This window comes from Camelus dromedarius, chromosome 10 (assembly GCF_036321535.1).
Source record: "Camelus dromedarius isolate mCamDro1 chromosome 10, mCamDro1.pat, whole genome shotgun sequence".
Lineage (NCBI taxonomy): Eukaryota > Metazoa > Chordata > Mammalia > Artiodactyla > Camelidae > Camelus > Camelus dromedarius.
Genome location: NC_087445.1, coordinates 61575654 through 61597757, shown reverse-complemented (window position 1 = coordinate 61597757; position 22104 = coordinate 61575654). Strand labels below are relative to the sequence as shown.

Here is a 22104-nt window from a genome sequence, read left to right as displayed (position 1 = left end):
AGCTGAGGTGGAAGCTCATAACGGTTACAGTGAAAATCAGGAGGGCTATATGAGATCAGGTCCCTGAGGTCAATATGAGCCAGACCATGAACGGGCCACAGAAAAGCTTTAGGTTTTAGACTGCACTGCCTGGGGGTCAAGATGGTGGAGCCCAGCCTGGGAATCCAGCCAACAGGCCCTCAGGTGGCTGGAGGTCCGGCCTGACTGGATCCTCTGCTAAGCCCTCTAAGATTCGGGGAAGGAATTGGGACAGGCAGGGAGGGGACACTGAGGCAAAAGTCTGCTTATCGAAATGGGGCCATCAGGGAAGCCACAAGGTAAAGTTCTGACTCAACTCATATACTAGTGCCCAGAACTCGTATCTCTAGCACGTTGGACATGGCACAAAGACAACCGCAGCTTTCCTGACTGCTGCCTATGCTCAGTCTGCTCAGCAGTTTTCATAATGAGCTCACTTAGCTCTTAGAACAGCCGTGTGAGGCATTCTCCCCACTGAACAGACGAGGAAAGGGAGCCCACTCAGCACTAGAACCAAGACCTGAATCCACTTACTGGATTCCAAATCCCATGCTCTGGCCAAGCAACTACCCCGCCAGGGTCCCGTGGCGCTGCTGCCCAGGCTCAAGGTCAACCACTGACCCTGCTGCTGTGAGCTTGATGGCTGCAGGTGGAAGGCGCTGGGAGAGGCAGGCACTGATGCCCAGAGGCAAAGCGCCCACACAGCAGGGGTTCACCGCGCCGCCTGGGGAGAGATGCTCCCTGTGCCTCAGACTCACAGCGGCAGTGACCGGGTCCAAAGCGGTCACGCTGTGGCTGTCTTTCCATCCAAGAGGAGCGTGCCTCACACTTGTCATCTACTTTCAGGGCCTGAATGAAAAAAACTCCAGGCCAGGGTGAGTGGGATACTTAGTTCTTTGCCGCTTAGAAAAGAAACCACAGCCAAGCTTATATCTGCAGGGCACACATGCCCATTTATAAAACACATTCAGGGCTTGAAATCACAATGTTGAGGATGGGCAGAGTAGGCTGTGTGATTCCCGCTTACAAGAGGAGCAAACAGGAGCAGGGATGCTGAGAGACAGGACAGTGTGGCAGAAATAGCCGCAGGCCATGGAGCCAGGAATGCCCTCTCTAGCCCAATCTCTACCCCTGACTGGCCTCGACTCACCAGTCTCCCTATTCACCTTGGACCCTGACTTTGCAGGCTGTGGACTGAAGAGGGCAGAGTCTGCAGATGGACTCTTGAGGACTCTGACTCCCCAAACAACCCCATAGAGCAGACATCAAACCCACCAGGAGCACCGGCTGTGTGAGCAACTATAAACGTGTATAGCGTTCTGACACAAAGCCTAAGGGGTTGTTTGCTGCCACAGTTAGCCAGCCCTGGCCAATATGGTCCCATGCAGTCAAGACGGCTCTCTCCTCTGACTTCAGTCCAGCGGACTCAGCATCACTTATCCTTCCATCTGGTCCTTACCAAGCTGGACTTCACTGAATGCACGTTGTCTGGCTTCTGTGATATTGGTTCCTGCCTCCAGTTCTTGCCCCCATGCCCTTCTTCATTGCCCCTGAAATCAGTTAGACAGCAAAAGCCATATACCTCGCAGTTCTCCTCCCTGTCAGAGAGGAGCCTTCCCCATCAGATAACCCAAAGGCCAGATCAAAAGGCACCAGACCCACTCACAGGAGACCCAGTACTGTCTTGAGCTTGGCTTCTCATTCGCTGTGTCACTCTGAGCACATTTCCTCGGCTCCTTGGTCAAGCTCTCCCATTATTATGGGAATTATGGGGTTAGCCTCACTGATACAAAAGCATCCTGCTAACATTTTAAGATCCTAATATGTATACTCAAGGCTTGAGAGAGAAGGATGTAGGTTAATTAGTCAAAGCTGTGGGATAATTAATGAAGGTGATTTCCCCAGACTCTCAGGGAAAAAAAACCTCATTGAAGTGGAGAGAGCTGTAGAAGCTGATGTCCTGTTTATGAAGGCAAAGACCAGATCGGTCCCACATCAGCAGATTCCACTGTTGGAGAAGCAGCGGGAGGATGGACAGGCTGCAGGCTCTGGATCTGGACAGACCTGGGTTCAGATCTCTCCTTTACTCCAACTGACTGTGACGGCAGGAATTCACTTCACATTTCTAAGCCTCTGCTTTGTCACTTGTACAATGGTGTATCTCAGAAAGTTGTGGTAATTACATGAGATAATCGGAGTAAAACACCTTGTGAGCTGTGGCAGGGACTTCCCTGTACTCTCGTCATGCTAGGGTGAGGAAGGGAGCTGGTTTGGGAAAGCAGGGGGAGGGATGGAGCATTTCATTCGTTCGTGTATCTATTCATTTATCTCCATGTTATGTGTCAGGCGCTGGCAATACAGAGATGAATAAAGCACAGCCCCCAACCTCAAGGAATTCAGCGACGAGGTGGAAAGACAGACACACACAGGTTACTGATCCCCTAGGGTGAGAACTACCTCCTACACGTACAAGAAAGCCAGCATTCCACTTGCAGAAGCACACCACAGAGACACAAACATGTGTGTCCAAGCGAACACGTACAGCAGTCCTCCCTTATGTGGGGAGATCCACTCCAAGACCTCCAGTGGATGCCTGACACCTCGGGTAGTACCAAACTCTATATATACCATGTTTCTCCAGCATCACTGCTCTCATTGTGGGGCCATTATTAAGTAAAATAAGGGTGACTTGAACACAAGCATGGAGACACCACAAAAGTCGATCTGATAACCAGGATGGCTGCTAAGTGACTAATGGGTAGGATACACTGGACAAAGGGGAAATGAAGCAGGACGGCGCAAGCTTCCAGCAGAATGGCCTGTAATTTAAAACTTATCAATTGTTTATTTCTAGAATTTTCCATTTAATATTTTTTTGGACCCATCAATGAACACAGGTGTCTGAAGCTGCAGAAGGCAAAACCACAGAAAGGAAAAGCACAGATAAAAGAGGACAACCAGACAGAGATATCCACTGAAATCCGGCTATAACTTTTTAAATTAGGAAAAAAAAAATAATGCCCATCAACAGGAGAGTAAATAAAATGTAGCAGACAGGTAACTAGAATCATTAATATGTAGTCTCATTAAGATTGAATGAAAAGTGCAGTTATCAAATTTATATATGTATATATATATATATATACACACACACACATACATACAGTTGTGTACCATCTGATTAGATTTTAAAACACACACAAAATACTTTGTATTTTTCATGGATGTGTATGTTCGTATATATAAAGGTATTTTTTAATGGACTAGAACATACAGCAAACTCATGAACCAGTCTGCTTCTGGGGAAGGTAGGAAGAAAATGGGTCTAGGGATAATGGTCAAAGGGGACAGTGATTTCATCTGCGATGTTTTACTCATGTCTGAAAAACTAAAAACAATATGACAAACCCTTAGCATTTGTTAATTTGGATGGTGGTAATGCGTCTGATACCACTCTTTATACCTGTCTGTACTTTTTTAATTTCTCAAAGTGAAAGTAATTAAAGCAAAGCAATGCATTGTACATAGGATGATGAAAGTGTCCTTCCCTCCATTAGCCTAACTTGACCTTGGAGTAGAAGTCAGAAGGCCACGGCCAGAGGGCAGAACTAAGGCTGGCAGGAGTTAGTCAGTGGTGGAGGAGGCTCATGGAGACTGTCGGTGAATCATGGTGACGCTGTCTGGGAGTCAGCATGAAACTTTGAAGAAATGAAGACCCAGTTTTCACCCCTAGATTCACCACTTACTAATATAATAAGGCCACAAATGTAATCACACATCAACCCTGAAATGTATTGCTTTCTCTAGTGAATTCAATTCCTCATGTACATAAAATGTGGACTTCAGATTTATATAATACATATTTAGTTTGAGCCAGTAATTTAAGTAAACCCTTTAAGAACTTCTCAGTTTCTCTAAGAGAATAAGGTCCAATTTCTAAAATGAAGGTCACCTGCCACCCCCAATGCCTCTTCAAGACGATGCCTGGATGTGGTTTATGCACGCTTAGGATGGAAGGGCAACACTGGAGCCCTGAGGCACAAAGCCAGTTGGAGGTCGGTGTCAGAAATAACACCTTTGATCCACTTAATTGCAGGCTGACCTGCTAGTGCTTGCAACTGAAGTCTGCAACAAGTGAAGCCTGAGGTTTGCTGTGTTTCTCTCTCTCTCTCTCTGCTTTGGACAAAGTCTGGGTTCTCCCTGGCTCACTCAGCCTTGCCACCTCTAGATATTTCTGAAGTCTGGCTCCCCTCTCCTTCTTCCCTCTTTGTCTTCTTTCCATAAGAGCCTACGCTGGTGTGATGGTTAATTTTATGTGTCAATTTGGCTAAGCCATGGTACCCAGATATTTGATCAAGCATGTCCAGATTTTGCCGTGGAGATATTTTTTAAGTGAGATTAACATTTAAATCAGTAGACTATAGTAAAGTAGATTGCCATCCATAACGTATGTGGGCCTCATCTAATAATTTGAAGGCCTCAAGGAAGAGGGAGTTCTCTAACAGACTGCCTTCAGACTCAGGCTGCAACATCAACTCTTCCTTGGGTCTCCAGCCTGCTCACCGCCCTTTTTCCCTCTAAAAGGCCCTGTTTTCAAGGCCTTATTAGGGGAAGACAAGTACCTGTCATCTGAGATAATGAACTTGAAGGAGGTAGGAGACTACAAGGAAACCATAGTTAAAGGGGAGACGTTTAAATTTGCTATTACAAATTTTCATCGCCATTACACTATGTGATATTGAACAGGTCTTTTCACATCTCTGAGCTTCTATTAGTCTCACAAAGTTGCTCAACTAATCAAAATATTATTATTATCTTTAGTAGTAGTACTCATTTTTGGAGACTCCACCAAGCACCAGTCACAATGCAAAGTTTAACTGGGATCATGAGTGCTGGAGTTTGAGGTTTTGCAGAGGCAGGGTCCAGATGATGAAGTCAGCATTCAGGGTCCACAGTTAGAGTTGTAAAGGATAGACGTACACCAGGGAAGTGCTAGATGGCCAAGTCATGGCTGGTTTATAAGATCCAGGTGGAGGGCAGAGTTGAGACTAGCACGTGGTCAGCTGTGGTAGGACCAGTGATTTAGGGGCAGTGGGATAATAGCTGAGAAACAGAGAGTGATAATGACTACTTTTCCCATATCTTTTGTCCCAAATGAAGGGATCTAACTAAGTTTGTCTTTGATCCCCCAGAAAAATCTGTGCCAGAGTCAGCTTCATCTTCTGCCTTGCCAGGTAAGGAGTAAACGTTCTAGCAACTTCGCCCATGGAGTTCAAGAAGGATGGGAAATTCCCCTGGAAGCCCAGAATGAACTGGGGCCAAACTTGGGCTTTTTCTGAGCAAACATTTGAGAGAAACCAAAGTGATGATGATGTGGAAGAGCGACCGGGGCTGTCCCCTTACACAGAAGCAAGGTTGATGAAAACACAGGGATTAGTAGAGATGAATCATTGCCAGTCCTCTCCCTGAGAGCATTAGCTGCTGGCAACCCAACAGATACCTGATCTCCGAAAGCGCTGACAAGTCACCCACCAGGCCTGGGAGTTAGAGAGATCGCTTCCGAAATTGGTGGGAGGAGAAAGCGGGAGTGGAGACACGGGGGCGTATCCCCCTTCCAGAAATCATGTTCCTCCTTTTGGTAAGATAAATTTCCTACTCTTTCAAAAGTGTGGGTGATTCTAGAATCTAGATGAATGGTGCCAGCAATCCCAACCTCCCGTCCCTCCGGTGTGGGTGGGAATTCATGCTCCTCTGTGACTTCTGCCCTTTGACAGCAAGGAGAAGCGTGCTTGGAGGCAAGGGGGGCAGCTGCTCTCATCTGGTTAATAATAGTGAGGACAAACTAAAAGTCTTTGGAGCTCCTCCTCAGACAGAATCTAGGGTGAACAGAGCTTTAAAAGAGGCAATATTCTGTTTGGTGTCTTAACTGTGATGATGGATACAGAAATCTACATTTGTGATAAAATGTATAGAACTAAATGCACACGTGCACAGAGATGGAGAGAATGAGAAAGAGAGAGACAGAGACAGAGACAGAAAAATGAGTACAAGTAAATTTGGGGAAATCTAAATAACACAGTGGATTGTATCAATCTCAACATCCTGGTATCAATATTCTATTATACTATACTTTTGTAAAATATTACCATTGAGGGAAACTGGGTAAAGGGTATGCAGAATCTCTTGGTATTATTTAAAAAAAAAAAGTTTATTGAGATACGATTCATGTAACATACCATTCACTCACGTAAAGTGTATGATGCAATAGCTTTTAGTATATTCAGAGCTGTGCATTCATTACCACAGCTTTAGAATATTTTAATTATCCAAAAAAAGAAACTCTGCATCTTTTACCTATTACTCCCCCAATCCCTCTATATCCTGAGCCCTAGGAAACTGCTAATCTACTTTCTGTCTCTATAGATTTGGATATTTCATATAATTGAAATCATATAACATAACTGAAATCATACAATAGGTGGTCCTTTGTGACTGGCTTCTTTCACTTAGCATTTATTGCAGCATGTATCAATATGTCATTTCTTTTTATTGATGAACACTACCCCATTGTATGGATATACCACATTTTATTACCTATTCATCATTTGATGGGCATTTGGATTGTTTCCACTTTTTGGCTATTATGGATAATGTTACTATGAATATTCATGTACAAGTTTTTGTGTGGACATATGTTTTCAATTCTCTTAAGTGTACACCTAGGAATGGAATTGCTAAATCATATTCTAACTCTACATTTAACCTTTTTACAAACTGCCAGACTGTTTTCCAAAAAGTTACACCATGTTACATTCCCACTAGCAGTGTGTGAAGGTTCCAATTCCTCCATTTTCTCACAAACACTTGTCATTTTCTCTCTTTTTTAATTGTAACATCCTACTGGGTGTGGAATGATATCTCATTGTGGTTTTAATTTGTATTTCTCTGATGGTTAATGAGGTTGCCCATCTTTTCATGTGCTTATTGGCCATTTGTGTATTTTCTTTAAAGAAATGTCTATTCAAATCTTTTGCCCCCTTTCAGAGTTCTTCATTTTATTATTATTGATTTCTGTATTATTTCTAACAATTGCATATGAATCTACAATTACCTCAATACAAATTTTAATTTTTTAGAAGAAAGAATATTTGGGGAAAATGGAAGGGTACTTGGGGGAAAAAAAGCAGCAAAGTTTCAACAAGGAGGATATACAGATGGCAGCCAAGCACGTAAAAGACATTCAACACCATTAGCCATAAGGGAAAAGTAAATCAAAACTACAGTGACATATAACTGCACATCTGTTACATTAGCCAAAATAAAAATTAATCAAAACCAAACGTTAATGAGGATGCAGAGAAATGGGGTCATTCATACACTGCTGGTGAGAGATGTAAGAGTACAGCCACTCCAGAAAACAGTCTGGCAGTTTCTCGTAAAACAAACACGCAACTGCCCGACAATCCAGTAATCACATTCTCAGGCATTTATTCCAGAGAAATGAAGACTTACGTTCACACAAAAACCTGAGCAAGGTTGTTCACAGAAGCCTTATTTGTAATAGCTAAGAACTGGAAACAACCAAGATGACCTTCAACAGGTGAATGGACAAACCATGGAACACTTCTCAGAAGTAGGAGGAACAAACTATTGACACACTGAATGACGCGCATGAACCCCCAGAGAATTAAGCTGAATGAAAACAACAATTTCAAAATGTTACATACTGTGTAATGACATATAGGTAACATCTTTGCAGTAACAAAAGTATGTAAATGGAGAACAAATGAGTGGTTGACAGGAGTCAGGAATGGGATGGGGTGTAGGAAACGGAGGTGGATGTGACTGCAAAAGGGCAGCACCAGGGGACAGATCCATGGAAATGCTCTGCATCTTGATTCCATCAGTGTCAGCACCCTGTTGTGATATGGTGAGACAATTTCACAAGATGTCCCCAATGGGGGAAAGTGATCATCAATCCAGTAATACACCCAGATCTCTTGGATCTCTCTGTATTATCTCTAACAGTAGTGAATCTACAATTATCTCAAAATAAAAGTTTAATTAAAAAAAGAGAAAGGCAGGCAAACAACCTAAATGTCCATCAACAGATGACTGGATAAAGAAGCTGTGGTATATTTATACAATGGAATACTACTCAGCCATAAAAAAGAATAAAATAATTCCATTTGCAGCAACATGGATGGACATAGAGATTGTCATTCTAAGTGAAGTAAGCCAGAAAGAGAAAGAAAAATAACATATATCACTTATATGTGGAATCTAAAAAAAAAAAGACAAATGAACTTATTTATAAAACAGAAATAGACTCATAGACATAGAAAACAAACTTATAGTTACCAGGGGGGAAAGGGGATGGGAAGGGATAAATTGAGAGTTCGAGATTTGCAGACACTAATATATATATATATATACATATATATATATATATACACACACACACACATATATATAAAATAGATAAACAACAGGTTTATACTGTATAGTACAGGTAACTATATTCAGTATACTGTAGTAACTTACGGTGAAAAGGAATATGAAAACAAATATATGTATGTTCATTTATGACTGAAGCATTATGCTGTACACCAGAAATTGATACAACATTGTAAACTGACTATACTTCAATAAAATATATATATACAAAAAAAGACAGAAAAGCAGTGCCTTCACAGATCTACTTACAGTTTTACCAATTATTAATTGTGTGATTTTGGACAAATTAACATTGTCAATTTTTCCACCTGTAAAATGGAGATAACGTCTACTCATGATGGTGGCCAGGATCAAATAAAAATAAAAATGAAAATAACACTTATAACTAACAAAGCATTACTGCTACTACTGCTATCACCACTATCACTAGAATAGTCTCTGTCCTCAATATGCATCCCTTAGTGGATGCCTAAGTACCAGAAATGTCCACTCATCATCATTTGCCTTCTCTGTTGATAACGTAGCCATGGTGAGAAAGGTACCAGACCACAGCAATTCATACTCAGGTGGGAGTGTTAGCGGTTGCTAACATGAAAGCATTCAGGTGCTCTGAAGGGCTCATGATTGGAAGGAAATAGGCCATGTTCTGGGCACTCGTCAAGGCCTCTCAGAAAGGACAGGCAGGAGAGAAGCCAAGCTGGAATCAGGTCACAAGTCTAATGGACTCTGAGGGCTTGAAAGCAGGGACTTGGGACATACCTGCCTGAATATAAATTTACTCTTAGCCTTGTGGCCTGGGGAAGACCACTTCTCCTCTCTGCCTGCCAAGCAGGAAGAACCACCCTCTCTTACAGCGCATGGTCTGAGGACCACCCACATGAGATACTTCCGTGTTTCCCAAACTCCAGTCACTCCTGTACTAGCACCTTCATTTCTACCAAATTCACCAGAATTGTCATTTATTTACTGTTTTTCTTCCATTAAATCAACCCTCCTCTTTACTTAAATAACTTTATTTGGTAAAGGAAACAAAAATAGATGCATGTTTGTTCATATTTTAACATCTTGAAAGCAGCATGCTTCTTATACTCAGTGGTGTATGATAGTTAATCAGTACAATTATTTTTCTTTCTTAATGGAATATATAATAACGATGTTTGTATAACCAGCAACATTTAGATTATATTATATATGCAATGTGACTTCTTTAAGTAGAAAATCAGGTTGCTTATTAAAAATAGAAGGAAACATTTAAATAAATAGATTTTATTAAATTACATTTTAATTGGATTTCCAATGTAATTAAATTTCAGCTAGAGTGTGCTGCCTGCAAATGTTAGCCTGAGGCCTGCTCCTGACCTATTTAAAATGGTAAATTTGGTGAACAAAGAGGGCTAGCAATGACTTACTAGCACCAAACCGACAGGACATTTGTGATGCAATACAGTCTGTAACTCCATGTTGCTAACAGTTACGCTATGCAGCACCTAAAGTGCTCTCTATGAGCACCAAGTGTCTGCCTTTACAAAGCACTAGAGAGTCAAAGGTTACCAAACATCTTCTAATTCCTGATTTTTTAAATAAAAATATTTTTAAGTTATAAAATTGAAAAAAAAAGCACTAGGAAAAAAGCAGTGAGTACCCTAGCAGACAAGACCTGCATCACTGCTTCTGGGACTTGGAGGCAACACACTTATCATCCCTAGCAGAACAGGAAGTATAAGCGGTCCACACCGAGAGGCTACGTAGCAGTTGGAAATGTCAACTACAAGCACATCCACTGAAGTGGACAGAGTCTTAAAGTAAAATATTGAGTGAAGGAAGAAGAAACTGAGTAAGACATATAAGATGGCATCATACAGGTAAATCAAAAGCTTACACATTCACTGTAAACACTACACATTTAAAAAATATACACATATCTCTATGACGGAGCCGGGGGAGAGCAGGAGAGGGGACTGAGGGTGCAGGGAAGAAAATAAAACTAATAAACTAAAAATAAAACAAAAGAGGCTCTTTGGACCACCGCTGGTGCTACACCCCAAGGCAGAGTGTGCGAGGAACTCCACCGTCCATGTAAAAACACAGCTGGAAGCGTAAAGCTCCTACCAGGGTCACATGGGCGCACAGCCGGTGCTCAGTGAATGCCAACTGCTTGACTTTAGGGTCGTCCATAAAGACCATCTGGGGTGTCTTCAAGAATTCCAAGTGGTGCTGAGTTCCCAGCAGCTTTTTCTAGGCTGATGTCACACATCCTCCTAGCAGTCCCCTGGATTGGTCCCAAACCCCCGACTCCTATACACACACACACACACTCACACACACACACACCCTCACACACACACATCCTGGACTCCTCTAGTGCAGGATGATCCACCACTAATAATTCACACCCCCCAACACCGGGGAGCATCCAAAGCCAAGCTGACTCCCCTGAGACAGAGTTACAGACCCTAAGAGCTGATCCAGGTGGACGCTGCTTAGGGACTGAGTCCCACTATCACATTTTACAGACGGAAATTGAGACAGAGAGGGGCAGAGACTTGATGGAATCACACGACGAGTAAGAGGCAATTCCAAAACTAGAATGAGGTTATTTTCCTTCTGTACGTGCATACATCCTCCACTTCTCCACACAGTCTGAAATGCCCTTTATCTGACCTACCAGTATAAACCAGTGGCAAGGCTGCTGAGGTAGAATTTCCATCCTATATGGGGCAGATATTCATGTCTAGGGTGCTGCCCACCAGCCGCTGGGGGACTCAGATAGCAGGAGGCCAGGAAGTTGCTACGGGGCCATGAGTACCCTAGCAGACTAGACAGAAATGATAACAGCCAATGGTGTCACTATTATCTCCTTCTTACAGATACTAAGAGACTCTGAAAGGCTAAGTAACTTGCCAAAATTATTCATAAAGCTAGGGAGAGGCTGAAAAGGGATTTCACAGAGTGTGTCTGTCTCTAAAGCCTTGGTTTCCTATCTCCTCCCCACCCCAGGCTGCTTCCTTAGACCCTAAGAAGACAGAGGTGCTGTGGAGATTTAGAGAAGAAGGAGCTGAGGTCTGGAGAGAGGGGCAAATCAGATCCCATGCCTCCACACTCGACATGGGTCTTAAGTGAAGAATATGATTTGCACAGGTGGATAGGGGAGGCATTTCAGGTGGAGAGAATGGATGGCAGAGGCATCAGCACGGCGCATAACTGGTACACCAAGATGTGGCAGGACCAGAACCTCGGATGAGTGAAGCAGAGTAGAGACAGGTGGGTGTGAGGGACGGCTCCGTGCAGATGAAGGGAAGCATGGGTCTGTAGGACGACGGCTCCGCGTGCACCCGCGTGCACCACAGTGGACACTGCAGAGTCCAGTTCATGGAGGGATGTTAAGGTGGAGAATGGCTAGAGCAGTTCTCCATCCTCCCCGAGCCTCTATGGCTGAGAGAGGAAGGGGTCAAGAACACAGGTTTGGGGTCAAACTGACTTGAGTTTGAGTCCTAACCTTGCAATGAAATTAATCTTGGGCAAGAGGTTTATCCTTTTTGATAACACTTAGAATAGGCCTGGCACATAGTAAATATTCAATATGAGCTAACAATGATGATGATGGTAATGATGATGATGATTAAGAAAAAGGTAATGAGGACAAGAAAGGAGGAGGAAGGAGAGGAGGGGGAGGAAGGGGAAGAGGTGAGAGTGGTAAGAATGTGTTGTGACACAGAGTGGGGGGTGGCTCCATAAACCAGGACTTACTGAAGAATAAGGTCTTATCAAGTCTGTCCAGCTGGTGGGATCCTGAGAAATGGTCTGGAGACATGGTCAGGAATCTCTCCAAGGACAAGAGTCTTGTCTTCTGCTTTGTCTGTTCTGTGATAGTCCCCAGCACCTTGATGCACCTATATACAACCACAGCAAAGGCACATGAGAAACCCCACATGCTAACCACCATGCTAGGCGCTAAGAAACCCTAAAATGAACCAGATCCCTCTAGGAGTTTGCAGTCTAGAGGGTGGGGTTGGGAAGAGGCACAGACATAGGGGCAACTGCCTGGAACAGAAACTCCCACCACCTGACTGCTAGGTAGAGCTTCCAGTGAAGAGCAGGGTGCTGGGGGCCGAGGGAGGGGAGGGGAGGAGGAGGTAGCGGGATGGGGAGGGGGGAGAAGGCACTAAGTAAAAGGCATCCAGGAAGAAAGAACAGAAGCTCTGTGAGTCTGGTTCACAGAATCTAAGAGAAGACTAAAAAAACCAAGTGTGAAAAAAACCCAGAAAGTGGGCAGTCCCAGGGTTCTAAGTAGCAGGAAATAACCAATAGTTCTGACCATACCTTGAAATGAATATACTCCAACTGTTTTTCCATCTTTATCTCTTTTGCTTGGGATTCCAAGTTCTGGAAGTCCATCCTTTGGTTTCAGGAAGGCAGGACATCAGGAACTTCTATCACTGAAGCAGGTTCATTTCCAGAAAGAAAGACAATCTGATTAGTGTTGCCCAAAGTGAGGAAAAGATACAGACGGCCAAGAAGAAGTAAATACTGACTACAGCCTGGGCAGACCCAGCTAGTTTACCACCCAGTCTCCTCTGATTTGGTTCAAAGAGGCAAAGTGCCCAGTTTAAAATCCTCTCGCCTCCTCCCGGACATTCTTGCAACTAGGAGTAGCGGTAAGATCCAGTTCTGGCCAATGAGATGTAGGCAGAATCCCATGGCTGGAACTCGTGGGTAACCTCTTTGAAAGGAAATACCCCCTTAGTCATTTGGTCCTTCCTTTCTTGGCACCTGAAACTAGCTGTGATGCCTATTGGAGCAGCAGCCAGGCATCCTGCCGCCTGTAACTGAAAGCAACAGTCAAGGGCTGCAGATGGGAGGGTGGAAGGAAGGAGTCTGGGTCCTGGATGACTCTGTAAAACTACTTACTTTATAACGGAGCTATAAAGAAAAAAAACTCAAGCAGTCTGACTCCAAAGCCCACATTACAGTTATAGTTTGGCCAGTGTTTGTGGTAGGGTTTAGGGGAGGGTGGTCTCCTTTCACTTGAGCTCAGCTCCCAAATGACTCTATGCAGGAAGCCTTGCAGACTAGCTCAGGATCCCCCCATAGTGTAGTGTGTGGCTCACCAGTCTTTTCCCCTGGGCAGTTACCACTATTACGGGTGCCGCTGTTTGTATGATGCCTGTGCCCATTACCAGATTCTGAGCTTTGCAAGGGCCCAGTCGATATCTGTATCCACACCCATATCCACACCTGCATCTATACCCACATCCATGTCTATATCCCTATCAATATTCACACATCTGTTATCTATTTATCCTTCTACCCAAAACCATTATGTCCCTCGTGCCCAGCACAGTGCCATGTATAGCATAATTCCTCAAATTTTTGCTAAGTGAATGAATGAATGAAAGAATGAATGCACTGGATGAAAGCCATGAGTAGGAACCATATCTTCAGGCTCTGCCATCACTTTTATTTCTATTAAGAAGAAACATATGAATAAACACATTGGGGATTCCTTGCTTCTTTATAAGAGCACAGACACTTCTAAAGATTCAGGGGCTGACTATTCAATATACCGTCTTCCCAGGGACTTCCTTTGAGTATCACTTGGCTCCTTAGGGTGCACACAGATTTTAAGGGTATGTTTGTTTCCCTCTTTAAGAGCTTTGGTGGAGTAGAGGCTGGTCCCACCTGAAGTCTTGGGATCAGGTGGGTGTGACTGAGGTTCATGCTCTCTGACAATTTCCCTGACTGTCCCCTACCACTGTTCAATCCCTGGGGTTGGTGGCAGAAAGCAGCAAGCATTTCTGCAGCTCTGAACCAGTGCTGCTTGCATAATGTGCCCTGTCAAAGCCACATCAAAAGCTTGAGGTGGGTTGCCGGGTCTACACTGAAAGCCCTCGGGAGCCAAAGCTCAGGGAGGCTCGGGGTTCCTGAAGCAGTTGCTGGCTACCTGGGGGACCTGGTACTTTCCTGAAGAGAACGCATCATTCAGCTCTTCCTGTGCTTTTACTGTAAACTCTCAGTTTATTACGCACCTAAGAGGAAGGACAGGGGGAAGGAAAGAGAGAGAGAGACAGAGGCAGAGATGCAAGGGAGGTTTGATCTGAAAGAAGCGCAGCAAATAGCAACGGATTCTCACGCGTTGAGAGCCGTGAGCCACGAGCCCCCATCTGAGAAGTGAAGACTGAAGCCTGAAGAGGGCAAGAGATCACCCATGGACTAGGAGGCTGAGAGGGCAGGAAGGAAAATCCAGGCCTCATGATGCTTTGTCCTGTGCTCTTTCCCCACATCTGTCCGCCACTCCTCCTGACACCCCCCCTAGAAGGAGCGGAGGCAGCTCATGGAAGAGGTGCACTTAAGTGTCCTCCATTCTACCAGGTGCAGTCCCTGCATCAGGCATCTTAGAAAACACGGAAATGAAAAAAACCAGGGCTCAGTCCTCACAGAGCCCCCAGTCCAGTTGCGGAGACAGATACACGCACAGCTCAAGTCAACGCCAGGCTGACTGGGATAAGGGTTAGAGGTGTACAGAGGAAGTATCGAGGGTCAGAATGGGAGAGATGCAGTGGGCCAGGCACCAATGAAGGGCTGCTGGTCTTTGGGGTGAGCATGTGTTCACTGGAGGAAGAAAGGTCACCGCAAGCAGAGGGACATGCACAGCAAAGGCCCCAAGTGGGGAAGTACGCGGTGTAATCCCAGTGAGTCACCCCTGTGATGAGGCTTAGCTTTTTTGCAGGGCACAGTTGCAGCAAACTCACTAGGAAGGTAATTCCAACCAGTCCTAAAACTCCCAAAGCCAGGAACCTGGCCTTGTTCATGTCTCAGTGCCCAGAACAGGGCTGGGCACAGAAGAACACTGAATGAATGTCATTGGGGTCTGTTTGTCAAAACTTTGGGCTTTAATGAAATGTAAAAGTGTGTTAACAACATTATCTCCTACTACCTGGAAGTTTGTGCAGAAGTCTCTCTTAAAGACCACCTACAAATAAGTACCTATCAAATACCCCGTGTCCTGAAGCATAGATATTGTATGTTAAGACTTGAGGACAGGTGGCCAACATGACCCCATCACTCACCTGGAGGCTTTAGGAAAGGGCTTGCAATTCATCCTTCCAGAGGATGAAGAGATCAAAGAACCGGGGCCTTTTTAGAAAAGGAATTTGCCAGGGAGCTCTGCTTTCCTTCACCCATCCCATCATAGAGGAGGGGAAGGGAATGCACTTTTCCCCCACCTCAAACCAAATGAAGGGTCCTTTCAGAAGCTACTCAGAGAGCTCCCCCTGGGGTGCCTGGAGTGTGATGATTTTGAACTCTCGTAGGGAAAGGAAAAACCTATCTACTGGATTCTTCAAATCTCAACTTATTCTATTCTTTGTATGTCTGAAATTGAACATAAATAGAACCATTCGGAACATATTTGCAACATGCTTTTTTCACTCATCAAAGTGATCTGGAGATTTATCCTTGAAGATGCATATAGAGTTAGCCATTTAGTTCTAACTGCTGTGTGGTCTGCCATCATGTTTTATTTATGCATTCCCTGCTTTATTTTCTTTCTAAAATACAAAAGGTATGCATGATCAACATAGAAAACTTGGAATATACAAGAGGGTTTTTTTTTTTAAAGCCTATTACAGAGAGCAGTGATTTAGACGAATCAATCTAGAATCAATCTGTGGAAGTGCAGCGTGGAGGTTGGATCAGTGAGGCAGAGACAGGAGGCAAGGGGAGAGAAATCCTGGTCTGAGACAACAATAAACCAAGTCACACAAGTGATGACTGGGAGCCAGGCTTCAAAGCCCAATTTTTCTCAGACTGCAAACTCCAAGTTTTTTTTCCAGGATGTCACGTAATATATCAGCAATAAGGTGCCTATCAAGACATCAAACAGCGTATCTGTTGAACGGATGAATTTTAAAGTTATGATAGCCATTCTTCCATTTAGATATGGAAAAAGAAATCCTTCAGAAAAAAAATGCTTTCTGGGATCCCTGAGTTACTTAAACGTAGGTGATACTGAAGCACAAGGAGAGTCAGAACAGAATCTTGTATTATTGTATCAGAACTGTTACTTCCAGAGACCAACAGTATGCAAAGCAGCTCACTGAGAAGGAAGGGTCAGTTTACATGAGGAGTATAGGGTCTTCTGGGAGAAAGTGACAAGGACTCCATTGCTGCTCACTGAGATTCAATCAGTGGTTCAGAAAAAGGCAACAGACACCAGAAATAAAATTACCTTTAGGAAAAGGAAACACAAACTAGCACATACATCTCAAGCCAACACAGGGAAAGCTGGTTCAGGTGCAGCACTCAGGCAGAGCGAAGCGAGGTGGGCAAAAATGCCTAGGCTTATGGATGTAACTAAAAAGGACAATTACTCTGGAGACCAAGGAAGATTTTCAGCCTGGACAAGGACCTGGACCAGCAAGCACATGATTCCAGAGAGGGAAACCAACTACAGGGCTCCGCAGGACTGAGCTACAACAGCGCCACCAAGTGGCAGAGAGAAGCAGGTGCTCAGAACCCAGCTTTCTCCCTAGGCTTGACATTAGAAAAGGACTGATCCCTCATTGAACTGAGTAAGCATCTAAGGTTCCTAGAAAATCAGAAGCGGGGGGAGTCTGAAAAAAGGAAATACTACATCTCCTTCTAGTGGGCATGTAGGTTTACAAGTAATAAATAAGTGTGACCCTTTTCATATCCTGAGCAGGTCACAGGGATTTTAGAAAAATCTTTTCCCCAAAACTATCAAATTCTGTTTTCACATACTCTCCCCAGTTTGTATTTCAAAAGTCAAAAAAGTGGGAAATTATTTCCTAAAGTCATCCTCACCCCCTCATTCAAAAATAGCTTTAAAAATATAAGAATATTTAGTTATTTTTGTGAATTTCATGTATATCTCATTCGGTTAACACTGGATTATGACATTCTTGGATTATTTCATTCTTGGGATCAAAATATGGAGAGTGGTGGGGGAAAAAAGTGAAAGCATTTAGCTCTAGGAACTGCCTGATATTAATGTAATTCACTTTTATGATGATTTGTATACATGAGCATTTTGCATCATTATGCATAAATTCTGCTCATGTGGAAGAATTAAGATCAATAAACATTAAAGTTCTCATTTCAGAAGAAATGAGAACCTTCTTTTGCCCTCCGCCCTCTTGCCATCTGCAGTTGATATAAAAAATTTATAGTAGGAAACTAGTATTGCTGTAGTCCCACTCACGGGGTCAATCTACAAATCCCAAATGTCTTTCCTTGCTCAACAGAATAAGGCAGAATGGAGTTTATGCAGCTGAATGTGAATTCTTGCCCTCCCTTTGATAAGCTCTGTGACTTGGGGCAAATTACTTAAACTCTTGAAGCTTGTATTGGGTCACACAGACCTTATACTAGCATCAGCCCTGGGTATTAAATGAGATAGCATTTACTAGAAGATGGTGGGAACACAGTAAAAAATAGTGGATGCAGAAGATGCTGCACTTATCCATCTGTTCTTTCCTCATTCTCCTCATCCCTCTGACTCCACCCTGTAAAATCCAACTAGTGGATTATGTGCTAGGCGTGAAATACTAACGAGGGATGGTAAGCAGCTGTGGCAAGCATTCCTACCTGTTCTTCCTAGGCATGCTCTCAGCGGGCACACCTAGCACCCCCACAGCCCTGGTGGAACTAGGCTGCAAGCTGGGGGGTGGGGGTGGGGTCTCCAGCCAGGACCCTGGTGCTATGCCAGGCCACGGTGCTTCAAATGTAAGATAAGGTGGAGATCCCCAAATGCTTATATCTCTGTCTCAAACAATCCCACAGAGTTAAATAGCCCTGGCATTCAAATTCGGTGTGGGCTGATTGTCTTAATCTATGTCAATAGCAATCAAGGAGACATCTGAAAAATTGAGAGGTAGTCTCACACCATGTATTTAAACTGTTTTCTAAATATGTATATAACCATTATCTCCTTTGGTCTTTAAAACAAACTCACGAGGTTCATGGGCAGGTACAGGTATCTCACCTTTGCAGGTGAAGAAACTGTAGTCAAAAAGTGAAGCATTTGCTCACGGTCACAGAATTAGTAAGAGGTACAGTGGAAGCCAAACCCAGAGCGGTCTTCTGTACAGTGACGCACTGGATCAAGGGTATCCTAGTTTCTACATCCATCCGTCCACGTGCCTGGGTCTCAGCACTATGATTTACTTTAGTGCCTGGTCATTGTATCCTGTCATATGCCCCACAGCTCAACCACCTCATCTCACTGCTAAGTGCATTTACTAGTAGCCAAGAGATTGCGAAAGAAATGCAAAGAGGAAAAAAGGGGAATCACAATCCTTTTCATTCATACTTCATATTAGTACTTGCTACAAATGATAGACTCCCAACTCTGTAGTAGATTCTGAAGCCAAGAGCCTGGCGCTGTCAGTATATGGTAGGAGAAAATTATATTATTTCATCTAAAATTCTAACAGTAATTACTTAATGAACAGGTAGACATCTTCACTAAGAAACAAATGTTAAATACAGAAAAGTTTAAAAATGAAATATTCCATAATTCCAATGTATATATATGTGTGTGTGTGTTTGTTTATGTGTGTTTCTAAACTTTGCCTTTTTTCAATGCTCATGAAACTTGTGACCTTAACTCTATTCCACTTGTACTCACACTCCTTGGGCAGGAGGATCATAAATCCTCCTGTCGCCTCCTTTCTACCTACAGAGTGCAGTGTGCATACACCATGACTAGGAATTTTATGTGGCCAAAGACGCAGAAAAGCTGCTGTTTCAAAACTTCCTCCTGATCTTTCTGTAAGCGTCATCAGGTCCTGCATTACGCCCCTCTTTGAAAGCAGTCAGGCTCTGGGGGATTGCCAGTTCCCCCAAAGATACCTCCTTCCACCAGGCAAAGCTGAGTTATTACTGGTCACACTGGGGAGGACACCACCTCGAGAGGGTTCTGGTGTGTCTCAGAAAAGGGAGGCAAGAGGTGACATTACTAAAGGATCCTGGGGTCTGGGGGTCTGGACTTGAGTGTTTCAGGCAGGTCTCTGTCTGAATAGTTTAGGACTGGAGGACACAGAAAGGCTGGCATCCTGAAGGGAGTGTCCGTGAGTAAACAGTTGTCTGATGAGTGAGAGGTTTCTCCAGCTGAGCAATCTACTTTTCTAAGAAGGCTGATGTTTGCCCAGGTGAGCATTCAGTTGTCCTGAGAAGGATAAATGGCTTTTATGAGCTGCCTGAGGTTAAGAATGAAGTTATTTACTGGTCTACAGCTTTAGCTTCCTGGAACAGACGGTAAACCAATGTGAAGTCTCAGCTCCAAGTCCTGATCACTGAGCTCCAAAGTGCAGGCATCTCCATCATAACACTGGAAACCAGAGGATGAACCAAGAGAGAAAAGACTGCTCTGCATGCTCACCAAGCCCTGCCCCCACGGGGGGAACGCTCCCATGGTGGGAGCCCACAGTGCACAGAGCCTGAGCTGTCTCAGAGAACTGACATCTGTGTTAATGTGAGGGTATGAAGATGTGTTCAGTGGTACGTGTGTGCGTGTGTGTATGAAAGGCAGGGCGGGAAACCAAAAAGAATCCTCAATTTCCACCTCTCGCCGGCAAGAATAATTTAATAATCATCAAACTTGGACATCCACCAAACTGGAGGAAGGAGTGGGTGGTTTAGTTCCCAAAGGGATATTTAGCAATGTCTGGAGACATTTTTGGTCATCTCAACTGGGAGAACAGTGCCCCTGGCATCTGGTGAGGAGAGGACAGAGCTGCTGCCCACCATCTGACGAAGTACAGGACAGCCTTGCCCCCGCCTGCAACAAAGAATCAACCAGCCCAGGAGTGCTGAGGTTAAGAAACTCTGAACTTTAAAAAAATAAAGATTCACTCAGGACATATGAAGAAGGAAGGGAGAAGTGGGGACTAGAAGGAAGGCAAGGACAGGAAATACAAGGGGAGCCTCTGGGAAAGACTCAACTTAAAATGAGGGTTAGAACAATATTGTACATGTTGTTTGTGATCTTTCAGGGCTCAACACTGTAGTGGAGCACTTCCCAACGTCATTAATATTCTTTGAAAACATGGGTTTTAGTGGTTTGATAATACCCTGACATAGGCCTGTACCGTAACTTTTTGACTATTTCCTTATTTTTTTTTACAGCCAGAGTATTTTTAATTTTCTGGTGACGTCAATAATAGAGCAAGGAACATTTGAATAAACAGAACTTTGTGAATGTCAGACTGTAGTAGAGAATAACCTTTGTTTTGTTGGAGGTTTACAGGGACACCATGACCTGGCCCACGGGGATGGCTGCAAGAACAAAGAATGCCTGCAGCAAGATTACAACAATCAACCACATCCCTTCCCTTGTTTTCCCTCCCCCTCCCTTATTTTTTGTATAAAAGGAGCCTGTATTCTGACTAGAGCAGGATGATTCTCCAAGACATTAGTCTGCCATCCTCTTGGTCTGCCAGCTTTCTGAATAAAGTCACTATTCCTTGCCCCAACACCTCGTCTCCCCATTTATTGGCCTGTCATGTGGCGAGCAGAACGAATTTGGACTCGGCAACAAGATCATCTCCTTAAATTCTTAAAGGTAAAATTGTTACATGAACATACTTTATGTCTCTTGATACACTTTGTCAATTGGCTTCCTGAGAGATTCCTCAATATACACTTTCAAATACACACTTTCATCAGCAATGATAAAGAACTTTTCCCATCCTCTACGCTAAAGGCCCAGTCACTCCTAGAAGAGATATTTCCACCTGACCCCTCCCACTCCTTCTTCCAAAGAACATGTCTATTTACAGATATACCACTATGGATGTTTCAATCTCCCAGATTTCTCTCCTTTATGGAAATAGCTGGAAGCTGAGAAAGCAATCATCTCCCTAGTCATACTCTAGAATGTGACTATTTTAGTTTTAGTTTAATGCCAAGTGGTTTCATTAGAAAAGAAAAAAGACAAATTAATAAACATCAAATATACCACCTCCCCCACTTTCAAAGCGGGAAAAGTAAGAGATAGGACAAGACTGTTAGCATCACAGAGTCAGGGGAAAGTTGAAGCTACAATCCAAATCTTTTATTCTTAGTCCAGTGCTATTTCTACTGAGTCCAGTTTCCAAAAGACAAAAAAAATTTTTAAAAGATATTTCAGTATGTGCCATTTCACAGGTAAGGACCTTGCACTCAGAGGAATTAAGCATCTCATTCTTGATACACAGCTGGTCAGTGGCAGATCTAGGTTCTAACCATTTCTACCTGACCTGGCTAGTTGGTATGGACACCTGGTTAGACCTTGGCTGATCCAGAAAGTAAATAGCCTATGGTCACTTATCCATAGGAAAACCTCAGGGGAAAAGATAATGTTCTTTTTCATATTCATGAAGACCAGAGTACAGTGTTAAATCTGCACTAACTAATTAGCAGAGCTCCTTCATAACAAAGTAACTAACATGCCCATACAACGGTTCTGTTGTTCTAGTAGGTACAATCTACAATTGTGTTGTCTTACAGGGCGGCCACCAGCACATAGTTACTGGAAATGCAGCTAGTTCAAACTGAGATATGCTGTAAGTGTAAACTACAAATTAAATTTCAAATACTTGGTGTGAATACAGGAATGTAAAATATCTT

General features: G+C 43.6%; 1 long non-coding RNA gene across 1 annotated transcript in view; it reads right to left on the bottom strand.

The window, feature by feature from the left end:
- LOC116152724 (uncharacterized) overlaps window positions 1-22104 on the bottom strand; it is a 94953-nt gene that overhangs the window by 62850 nt on the left and 9999 nt on the right. Inside the window, exons 3-4 of the long non-coding RNA XR_004136354.2 lie at window positions 12796-12911; window positions 12223-12365 (exon numbers count right to left, since the gene is read on the bottom strand). This is a non-coding gene — a long non-coding RNA (uncharacterized LOC116152724). The remainder of the gene's footprint in view (window positions 1-12222; window positions 12366-12795; window positions 12912-22104) is intronic.